Below are 12,396 nucleotides of genomic sequence, written 5' to 3'. Positions count from 1 at the left end.
TGTGAAAATGGTCAGGCTTTTGCTTTTATAATTTGCTTATTTTTAGATATGTAAACTAATATATAAATTGACAATACTCAGCGGCCACTAAGCTTGGTTTAATGGACAAAAACACAAACGGTCAAAATACAACCCAGAGGCGTAAACAAATCTGAAATTTTCTTATATCTCTATGTAAATATCATCAAAATCGTTTCAATTATTTTTCGTCTTTGTTAATTGCAAACAAAAAATACATCTTTTTTTCTATATTATTTCTAGCTGCGTCCCGGGACTTCGCTCCCAATTTCGGGATAAAAAGTACCCTATCTGTTATTCCAGGTCATATTCTATCCACGTACAAAAATTTCATTATATTCGGTCCAGTTTTGCGTGAAAGGGTACACATACATTGTATGTATGTGTATGTATGTACATCCTCTTAAACTTTCGCATTTATAACATTACTAAGATTAGTTTGGATAATATAAACTTAGGCAGAATTCCTGTCAAAATATGCCACATCCGGAACATCATAACTTGGCCAAGTATCTGTTAGAATCGATCGCTAAACAGCAAAACGCCCCAGGCAGCCTTCAGAATCACTCTGTCTTGAACATACTTATATAGTCACTATCACTTTCACGATTCTTTCGGCTTCTATTATTGTAAACTTGATCGCTTGTGTTGTCTGGATGTATGTCTGTTATTCTTTCATACAAAAAATGATTATTATTATTTTCGAAATCGAAATCATTTGTGCAAATTAGTGTCAATTAACTTTGACGTTAACTTAAACGTGCGCAGAAAAATAAATGTGAAAACTAGTATCCGCCACTTTGTCAAAATATTTATATTAAGGAATTAGTCTATAATATAAATTACAAAATTTAATATGACTAAAGCCTTTTTTTAATCAATGACATACACAGTGCGGCATGACGCGACGGAATTCATTCTCCAATGCGATTGGTCGCCTATCTCACTGCAATATTCTATAGTGAAAACTTAATTTCGTATTCTTACTAATACGGGTCTACAAATTCCTAGGAAATAAAGTTCATGTCACATCCAAACTTTGTGAAGTATCATTTACGTTTGATGAACCGAGAATCGCCTCGCGCACATTAAAATTTAATAAATAAATAAATAAATGAGGACAAACCACACATATTGAGCTAGCCCCAAAGTAAGTTCAAGACTTGTGTTATGGGATACAAACTCAACGATACCATATTTTATAACAAATACATATATAGATAAACATCCAAGACCCGGGCTAATCACAAAAAAATCGTTTTCCATCATGACCCGACCGGGGATCGAATCCGGGACCTCTCAGTTCAGTGGCAAGAATTTTACCACTGCGCCACCGAGGTCGTCCTCATTTCAGAATTATACTGCACACAAGATTACGTTAATTATATTATCACGTATCTGGTGCGTATGATTTGATCACAGATCTATTATAATTCTACTACGAAAGAGAAGTGTGTTTGGAAACCAATACCGCAAATTATTCTGGATGAATATTGTGTAGTGGAAAAACTCTGATACTTTCTATGTATTAACCCCCAAGGCAAAAAGGGGGTGTTATAAGTTTAACGTGTCTGTCTGTGTACCTGTCCATGGCATTGTAGCTCCCAAACGGATGAACCGATTTTCATTTATATTTTTTCGTATCATAGATAATTTCATCCCGATTGTTCTTAGCCATGATTCATGAAAATCGGTTAAGCCGTTCAAAAGTTGTAGCGAAATAAATATTGAAAGTCGGGCATTATTTAATTTGTCTAACAAATAAACTTATAACTTATAATAACTAGGTTATATTTTTGATATGCGGTGTGGCATAATTTGTCAAAATATTTTTTTTATTCTTCGTTTAAATATAAAAGAAATCGATACAAATATGATGGCGCTAGTGGGCTGCAAAGCTCCTCGGGCCATAGACGAAAGAGTGCAGTATTACAGCTATCAATTCTACATATATTGCTTCTTACCACTAAGAAGTATATAATGAAATATCACTTTTGAACATAATTCTCAATTAATGCAGACCAGGGCCACAATCCGATGTGCCAGTAACAGTTAATCCTCATCTCCTATCAGATAAGAAAATAGGGTAACAATCCCACTAATTAACCAACCTGACTATTTGGTAGCGGCTGAGCTATTATCAATATAGTTTGCCGATTGCGTTATAAAGGGTTTAATCCATTATGACTCGCGAAATTGTACCCCAATTGAAGTTATATTCATAGATTAAGAAATTGAGTTCTTCATACGAATGTATAACAGTTAAGTAACGTATAATATGTATTTCTTTGCTAAGGATACAAAATAAGGTATTAAATCATTTTAATACCTTATTTTGGACAATTTTTTTCATCGTGGATTCATATCCATGATGAAAGGAACCAGTAAAATAGTTTTTTTTAATATATATTAAGATATTTTGTTCACTTTTACGTTTCAAATGTCGAGCAGTGTTCTTAGAGAACAATATACGAGTATAACATTTTTACACTTTAATCTTTCACGTTTCATTATTAATTTGTAATACGGGCAACAAATGCGCACGTACCTTTCATTTTACGGACTATTAAACGAATAATATATATTAATTTAAACTTTATTAGAAATTGTCTAAGAACTGAAACGGGATATAAGATTTTTGTCATAAATCCATCATCATAAGCACTCAACATTTGACTAAATTTCTCTCCAGTTTCGAATTGTTCAAACTTGTATTTCTATAAAAAGGTACACAAATATAGCATGCTCTTTAGTATAAAATAAATAAATATATTATTAGAACAAATCATACCGATTGTGCTAGCCCCAAAGTAAGTTCGAGACTTGTTTTATGGGATACTAACTCAACGATACTATATTTTATAACATATATAGATAAACATCCAAGACCCGGGCCAATGAGAAAAATATCATTTTCCATCATGACCCGACCGGTGATCGAACCCGGGACCTCTCGGTTTAGAGTAACATGTAAATTATGTACGTTAAAAATGGTATGTCTCATATTTACCATCAAGATACAAAGTGGAGCAAGCCAGAGTTAATCTCCTTTATCTACAAAGGTCCACGGGACCTTTAAATGGAGGGCATTATCGCTTGTCCCTTCCAGAAGCTTCCGAGGTATATTCTACCCATTATGTAAATTCTGTTAATATTTAGGCGATATCAGGTGTTTTATGTTCTTCGCTCCTTTAATGTGTCTTATATTATGAAGAATATATTTTTAGTTATAAGCGATTCTTTTTAGAATCTACTAAGCAAAAGTGTGCTGTTTCAGCAAATTGTATTTAATAAAGTTGTTTTTTATAGCGTAGCGTGAACTGATTGCCTGATGGTTAACACCGCAGTTAATCTGCCAGCAACTCGATACGAGTCATCGACGCGTTACCGGTGGCCTGTTAAAGTTTAAGAAATTTTTTACCCAAATTTCACCTTCTGGCGAACTTTACCGCACGACAATGGAGATTTAGGATCATTTTTTTATTTACTATTTATACTTTAGTTTTAATTTAGGTTAATTTAAGTCTTCATTTAATATATTTGAAGTGGAAACTTCTTTAGCGGTGTTGTGCACTTTTTGTGATGGGTAAAAAATGTTAACCAACAACACTGTTCAAATGCGTTTCTTTCGGCATTTCTTCTCAGCAGTGGTCGTTCCGAAATGCCAGTAGTTTGTACCTTGCGAGAAATAACTATAAATATAAAGATTGACGAGAAAAAGTGCCTGTGAAGGTCTAATTTCTATATAAATGATTTGAATTTGAATATGAATTTAAACTCGCTAAAAATGTTAAACGTGTTAAAAACACGTGGATAGAAAATTCGTAAGACGTCAAAAATTCACAACGTCATTATTCAAGTTTTCACTTCTGCCGGCATTCGCGGAGTGCAACCGCTTTTTTTTTTAAATTAGTTTATAAACTATTTATATGTATAATTTTATTAAAAATGGATCCATTTCGATAAATGTTTTTACCGACAAGACTCATTTAGTCAGGTGCTGTTGTTACTCTGAGTTCACATAGGCATAACATCTCTCAAAGGCGTTCCTCAGGACAATACCCGCGACCACAACACGGGGCCTCTAATTACGTTGGTACAGTCACCCGCAAGTCAATGTTACACTGCAACAATTCTTAACCGGTGGTAGGTGCGTCGAATTCGCAAATAATGTGAATAGATTTATGTGTATTTGAGTTGGTATAAAAAATGTATCGATGTCGTTGTTATTATTATTATTATATTTGACGACCTCGGTGGCGCAATGGTATTGTGCGCAATATTGGCGCAAGTGCTTGCCTCTGAACCGAGAGGTCCAGTGTTCGATCCCCGGTTGGGTCATGATAGGAAATGATCTTTTTCTGATTGGCCCGGATCTTCCGGAAAATATAGTATCGTTGAGTTAGTATCCCTTATCATAAGTCTGAAAAGAACTGGGGCTAGCTCAAACTGTATGATTTGTCCGAATATATTTATTTATTTATACATGTATTTTTGTTACATACCCTTTCGTGTGAACATAGGTCTCCGAAGCTCTAGGCTATTGATCGTGAAAAAATTACGTGCGCAATACGACGCGCATCACTGAAGGAGTAGAGACTCTTTCACGTAATTTTTTACATAAGAATTGTTGCCAGCGTACAGCTCAATAACTCAAAGATCTCCCTGTCCTTAGGTACTATAAATTTCTATTGTTTTTTTTTTCTTCACAAAATATGATTTACAAGAGCCGGAATTGAAGCCAAAAGAATCTTTTCCCGAAACACTCAATCTGCGGAAATGTTATAAAATATGAAGTAGCTTCTTAAACCGTTCCTTGTCGTTTCTGTATAATTAACGTCAATTACGATCTTTGACGTGTAAAATTTTATTGTATTTGTTCAACAGCGGAATTCTCTGATATTTTAATGGAATAAATAATGTCCAGCGTTCTGAAAAAATAATTTTACGCGGTATAATGGAAATGTTAGTATAATTTGTTAAAGGATTTACGAAAATACTAGCTTTTGCCGCAGCTTCGCCCACTTAAATTACCCGCGGGAACATAAATGTTTCTCAAATGAAAAGATGAACAGGTACTCATATGAATTCTTCACGCTTCAAGCTACATAAATGCAAAATTACAATATGATTGGTTGAGCAGATGATTGAAGAGGTAACAAACAAATAAACTTACGTTTGCATTTATAATACGTATTAGTTCATATTGCGAGTTTACATTAACAAAAACAGCATCGCGGTACAACAGAGGAATGCTGCAAGTGTTATTTTGAGCCAGGTACGATTCATTGTGGCTTCTTCCACTGAAATGTTCGGATGGCTATAGCCACTTATACTATTATTATAAAGAGGTAAGCGTTTGTGAGTTTGTATGTTTGAGGCGGGTAATCTTTGAATCTACCGAACCGAATTCAAAAATTCTTTCACCATTAGAAAGGTACATTATCCAAGGTTTCTATAGGCTTTTATCTCAAAATTCCCACGGGAGTGAAGCCCCGGGCAACACCTAGTGTACTATTATAATACATTAATGCTAATGATATCTATTTAAAGTAATTAGTATGACTAATATCGGTATAACAGCTGGTTAATTATCTATTAATTTTCTTTTTTCAGGTCGAAACATATCTTTCAAGAATGAGGAATTGGTAAGTGATATTTTATAATGTTTCCATGCTAATTAATGGCCGGTGTACACCTAATGCGTATGCAGTGTTTTGCAGCTTGGCTGGGTAAAATCCTCTTGTATCCTGATCTTTGATTTTGTTAAAAATTCTCACTTTCCGTTGAAACTAGATAATAAAGGTATATAAATCAAATTGGGATAATGTGCTCTATATATAACTGTGACAAATTAAATTCACAACACAAATTGCGCGGGCGCCTACGGCTGGGCACTCGATAATTTTCTAACTTAACAAAGATCTTTTCTCAAAAACTTTTTAGCACTATAATGATGCTTTTAGAGATTATGGAATAAAATTTTCTTTACAATACAATATTAGAAACTTAGTCGAAAAGATTTTTAAATATATTATACAAAGCTAAGACAGGCACTTATTTGAATACAATAATAAATATTACAAGCTAGGTACTAAAATTATTACAAATAAAAAAAATCAAACGCGCCGCACCGAGACAACGTGCCCAGAATGCTGGCAGCATTTCCTCGCTGTACTGCCAAACTTATACGCTGAGCAAAGAAAATACCTGATCTAGTATCTGAGAATAAAGTGATTTCCCTCATTGGTTTTAGGTACAGAGGATTTTCGGTTGCCTCATAAAAATCCACAGAAAGTAAAACAATGGAATCAGAATCTTATTTCATTTCGCTGTAGGGTTCAAATTGGAATTGTTGATTCTTGTTTTGATTAAATTGATTAGTCATGAGTTTTTACCGTTTTTAGATAAATCGTTACGGATTTTAATGCAAGGTTGACAGGCGTAGATAGTTAATTAATTAGTTAATAAAGTTGACAAGGTCAGAGAATTGTAAAATATATATTTAATTTAGATAAAACATATATATTTAGGATCATTTTATGATATTATATGATTACTGTAACAATGCAGCTGGATCATTATACGAATATTTAAAGTTGGCCGTAAAGTCCATTTCTAAAAAGTATCGAATTATAAAAACAAACTTATAAAAAAAAAAATGTAACAACTTTCATCAAGAAGTCATCACAATAAACGTAATACTTAATGTATCTGTCGATCAAACATATATTTCTTCGCGAACAATTTAGCGACGTCATTTTGTGATGTCACTAGTTCGTGTCATTTAGTGTAGAGCGTTTGGACGAGTCCGAAAATGTGTGCATTGTTGAGTATAAATTGTCTTTATCACCGTAATTTTTTCACTGGTTATAAGGGCCTTCGAAAAGCAACTACATACAACTAGCCTATTTAGACATGGCAACAATATTGTTGGTATAAAAATATAATCTACATCCTTACATTTTTTTAAACTGTATGATCGAAGTGGTGGTGGTGTAATGGTCAAGATTGTCCTGTGGACCGAAAGGTCTCAAGTTCGTATCCTACTCGTGCCATATGAGTTTGTATACCAATCTGACTCGTGTATAGTAGTTTTCGCCGACCACCACTTGCTTCCGGTGAAGGAAAACATCGTGAGGAAACCTGCGCACTGGTTGACAGTTTAGTTCTTTAGTGTGTATGCGAATATCTGCCACTAGATGGCGGTAAGTATTCGTAAAATTCATTTTAGATGCTTTCTGACACCAGCGTTAGCAATAACGAACTCGATATGATGATTTTATTATGTGCAATAAAGGATACCTAATTTATTAGTAGATAAGTATGAAAGTGTAAAGTATTATATTGTATGAGTTAAGTTTTATAACCCCAAAGAACATTGTGGTAAGTTGAGTGACGGTAGTTAATGAATGGTGGTGACTGATGGGAGACGTGTTATTAACTGTGCGTTACGTACGTGTGCGTGAATAGACATCATTTAATATAATCAATTGTCTGTCTATGTGTCTGTCTGTGTGTGTCTAGTTGTAAATGAAGTTTATGTAGGAAAATGAATACATATTTCAACGTTGTTGAGACATGTCCACTAAATTGTATTAATTCGGGCCTATGCCTGTTGCGGCTTCGTCCGATTTAATTTCATTTGTCCGCTAATATCTTATATATGTATTATTGTCAATATCGTGGGTTCTTAGCAACGTGTCACGTATTATATTTGGCGGATTCGGTATACATTGCTTGTTTTTCATTACGGTAAATAAAAGCGCTCATACTAACTACGCAATGATGACGCATTCGCGACTTCGAAATAAAAGGTCGCGTCGAATTGAGAACCTCTGTTTTTTTAAGTCGGTTAACACAAGGAATTTGTATTGATTTGAATTCAGATTGAAGATCACTGCTCCAAATTAGGTCTGTCAACGGCGAGTTGACGAGGTTTTCAGTGGGAATTGAAACACAGTTCCGTTGCTCCATCCAATATGTCACCAGAATATCGTCGAATGCCGACGCGAATGCCTGAACGTTGTGTAGTTTGTATGAGTGTTTTTGTTTGTCGCAATAAAAAACCAGCAACGTATGCCGAATCCGTCAAAGTTCCACAAACTTTTCCGCGTTAGTGTGGAGCCGGCATTAGTAAAATGTGTAAGAATAAGTGTTTTGACGAAATGGTGTATTGTACTTTTGTCCAAAACGTGCATTTTTGTAATCTCAATAAATTATTATTTTAAATGAAACACGACGTAAATATATTCAACAAAATTTAACATACAATAATCTTTTTGTGATTCAGTCTTATGTGACTGGAGCTTAATCAAAAGTAGAATGTTATACTTTTTTAATGTATGTCAAGCATTTAAAATTATTAGCCGAAAATACATTTATAAAAATGTTAATTTGCGTCGTTCCATCGTGTCAAATTAATTTCTTTCTCTATGCAAACTTATCTAAAATGCTTGGCAGTTTATCGGCAAATAACTATTATTTATAATGATCAATTAGCTTCAGCTTAAAAAAATCAAGCAGTTTGTATATCTAAGCTTGCTAATCGATCTAGAAATATAAGGTATTTATAAAGTCGGATAAAAGACAGTAAATTCAATTGTTACCATATTTTTTTTTTCTAATCAGTATCACGACTTTGTAACGCTGAGCAAATTAAATATAAATAAATAAAATTCTAATTTTACAATCGTAAATTTTTTTGTAGTAGTGGAACCGTGGTTTTAGCTCTTAATTAAAATCACTTTTTATAGAGCGTCTATAAAATTAAGGGTTATTTGTAGCGCTGACTAATTTGGGGGGACGAGAGTGGAACGAAGTTATTACGAGGTCATTTCGCGGGATGAGGCGGGAATTATTTAATGCTAGTGATTTTTATGGCCGCCATTTTGGCTGTCATGGCGTAAGTGAAACTTTATTGCTGTGCAATAACTGACCAATGAAAAAGTTGTTATACTAATATAAACAAGATATAGTTGTTGGAAAAGTTATCGTGTTAGATGCCTTTAGGCGACTTGAATAAATACCGACACCAGTGCTAGCTAAAACACTCAAAAACAAGAAAGAACAGAAGATTTATTTTTTATTAATTCCCTATAGGTGTATTCCACAAGACTGAAAATCGTGGTCATTATGAGGAATAAAACACATACAACGACTTCGTTGGCAATATTAATGGAGTTACCCATGCCCTTCTCCAATTCACTCACTAGATGATAAATTTTCAACTATAGTAACTTTCCTACACCGATTAATAATTTGTTTCTTAGGAGACATTTTGAAAATGGTCATTGTTAGACACAGAGTAACAATACCATTGTGGAGATTTTTGTCCAACAGTGAAACAAAATTAGGTAGTTTAGCCAAGTTGACTTTAGTATTGGAGAAAATTATCGAATATAACATTAACATGGAATACTATTTCGGTATAAATAAATTATACCTTATAGCAAAAATAATATAAATTTATTTATTAGTTTCGACCTAGTAATGTATAGAATAGGATATAAGCTTGAAATTATGGTATACATACCTGCGAAAACATTACAAATTCCATACGAAATCTGTGGTCGAATCTTGCGCATGCCAAATTAAATATTGGCCGGCTATTGAAGTGCGATTTCCAAACATAGATAAACGGAAATATTCATATTCTAAATTATGCGGAACGCGTGGGTGTATTTGCTAAGCTTTTAACCTGTATTTAGCTATAATAGATAAATAATATTAAAATTTATTACGTGGATTTTACGATGCCATTATTTTTTGAATAATTTCTATTTTTACGACCTCGGTGGCGCAGTGGTAAAGTGCTTGCCTCTGAACCGAGAGGTCCTGGGTTCGAATCCCAGTCTATTCATGATGGAAAATGATATTTTTTCTGATTGGCCTGGGTCTTGGATGTTTATCTAAATATATATTTGTTATAGAATATAATATCGTTGAGTTAGTATCCCATAACACAAGTCCCGAACTTACTTTGGGGCTAGCTCAATCTGTGTGATTTGTCCTAATATATTTATATTTTTTTATTAATTTTAATTTTAAATTAAAAAAATAAATATTTCCATTGTGAATAGGTACTTTATATTTTTTTTCTTAGCGTGTCGACTAAAATCATTAGTGAGGACCGTTACAACGCCATGTAAACAGTATACCCACTATTTGTACCATCGTACAGTTCCTTCAGTGTGCAGGTGGTAGGACACAAGGATAGGACAATAAGTGAGCCATGGTTTGAGGAGAAATTAGTGATTAAAAATTGTCGTTGTAACTTTTACACAGTTGTTGTTTTTTGTCACAAAAGTGAAAAATAAAAATTAAGGGGTCTCAGCTCCAGTGTTTGATTCTAATTTATAGTTTTAATTTAAGTTCCCCCGAATTGAAATACATTGAAGTACAAAATGCAATTAACTAAATTAGTTAACTTTCACTTTTGTTAGTTATCAAATCAATAATTAGTTTTATTTAACGAGACACATTTTGTGGAACTGGTTAAAGTTTGCCTATACATATGTTGTACTCTACTGAAATAAATTTTCGAAATACGGCAATATTATGCTGTGACAGTTTATTGATAAGAGTCAGACGACCTTCCAAATTTAAATTATTTTTGCAGATAAAATATTTCTCGCGTGACAGTATTTTTTCTTTAAGAATATAATATTTGGTACATAAATTTAATATTATTCGGTCTTTTAACATATTTCATTCAAGTTTCATATACTATCAAGGTACTGGTAATACTGGTGATTGGTGATTATCAAAATCCCATTCAACTATTTAATAATATTAGGCGAGTTATTTGTGTTTGGCGTCACCATGGACCCGAGGCCAGGAGACAGACACACCACGACCCTTGAAAGCCTAAAGATACAAATAATAATAATAATTACAAGAAAAAATATCACAGAATCCCAAATAATTTCCAATGGGACGTCCATTTAATTACTTGATACAATTGATTTTCTTGAACCAATTCAATATATATTTTTTTTCGTTCTTTTCTAAGGAAAAAGTTATATTATGTCAAAAGATTAACTACAATCACAAATGTAGTAAATGAACTTCTTATAGATTAGCAAAATTATGGACTGTATGGAATTTGTCAATAACATTTTTCTCAATATCGAAATGAATAATCTCTCAAATATAATTAAGGATATTACTGGTATCCAAGGTCCTTTGTAAAGGAAAAAAATGTGCGTAATAAATTACGGATCTTTGTTTAATTAGGTATAATCATATAAAAAATATGTTAATTAAAATGACGATGTTTCATTAAAATATATTAGGTTCATATTAATTAAGTTACACTACGTCATAGTTAATTTAATTTAATTTTGAGAATCAGAGCTCGAGATTTTCTTTTCTTTCTTTATTAAATTCAATTAATTCGTAGTCACACTCAATGTGCATGAGTAGAAACCTAGTTTCTTGTTAAGTCTATTGTCTATTATAAAAAAATCTAGAAGAGAAGGCATGGTGTAATACATGTTGAGTACAAACAATATCGTTTCGTCTTTTGTTGGATGACCAATTGATAAAACTCTGTTGACGGCTAGAAATCGATATATAGGTGTGTATATATATATATTCTTGCTATTTAAATACTAACCGTGCAACATTTCATCACATAAATTCCCTAAAAAATTTCTTCATTTGAACAAAGTAAAATATTTTTTTTACGCTTATCTCTGAAAGACAGAAAGTACTGGTCTAATATTCCACTGCTGGGCAAGTCTCGCCTTTCAGTTTCCCTATAAAGTTAAATAAATAAAAATAAAAAAAGAAAATTCCTATTTGGTACAGAAAGAAGTCGACGGCAAGCAATAACGTTGTGTACCAGACGTACGTGTCATTAAACGTCGCCACTAATTGGTATAGCCGCAAACAAAGATAAAAGGGATTGGGTATTTGTTTGCACTATGCGACCTACTGGCCGAATTGCCGATTTGGGTTTTAGCTATAAGTTTGCCTAGATTTATTTCAATACTAGTATCAAATTGACGAATTGTTGGCATATCTTTTTAGTCTATGTTATGTCCAGGCAATTTTATATATACAATTGCTGCGCCGCGGCGCCTCGCTCCCGTGGGAATTTCGGATTATAAAGTACCCTATACCCGTGTAGAAAATCCGTCCAGTAAATTTTGCGTAAAAAGAGTAACAAACTTACTTAAACATCCTCACAAACTTTCTCATTTATAATATTAGTACGATATTAATTTTGGTATGTATACATTTGTAATTTATACATTTACAGTTTTAACAAACAGAAATATTATAATTTGAAAATGTAAAGCTTTTGTTAAAATATAAGTACAAAGCATTCTGTTCTCCGTGGACCAGCGATGGTCTAGTTTACGACAGCCA

At 33.1% G+C, this 12,396-nt stretch overlaps 1 protein-coding gene across 1 annotated transcript in view; it reads left to right on the top strand.

The window, feature by feature from the left end:
- The window catches only part of side-IV (sidestep IV), a 251,975-nt gene that overhangs the window by 43,775 nt on the left and 195,804 nt on the right, over window positions 1-12,396 (top strand). The window contains exon 2 of the mRNA XM_053757521.1: window positions 5,635-5,666. The gene's annotated coding sequence lies outside the window, so the exon portion shown is untranslated. The remainder of the gene's footprint in view (window positions 1-5,634; window positions 5,667-12,396) is intronic.

The sequence above is a fragment of the Plodia interpunctella genome, chromosome 17 (genome assembly GCF_027563975.2).
Source record: "Plodia interpunctella isolate USDA-ARS_2022_Savannah chromosome 17, ilPloInte3.2, whole genome shotgun sequence".
In the NCBI taxonomy this organism is placed as follows: Eukaryota; Metazoa; Arthropoda; class Insecta; order Lepidoptera; family Pyralidae; genus Plodia; species Plodia interpunctella.
Note: the sequence above shows the minus strand (reverse complement) of the source record. Positions and strands in the feature narration are given on the sequence as shown.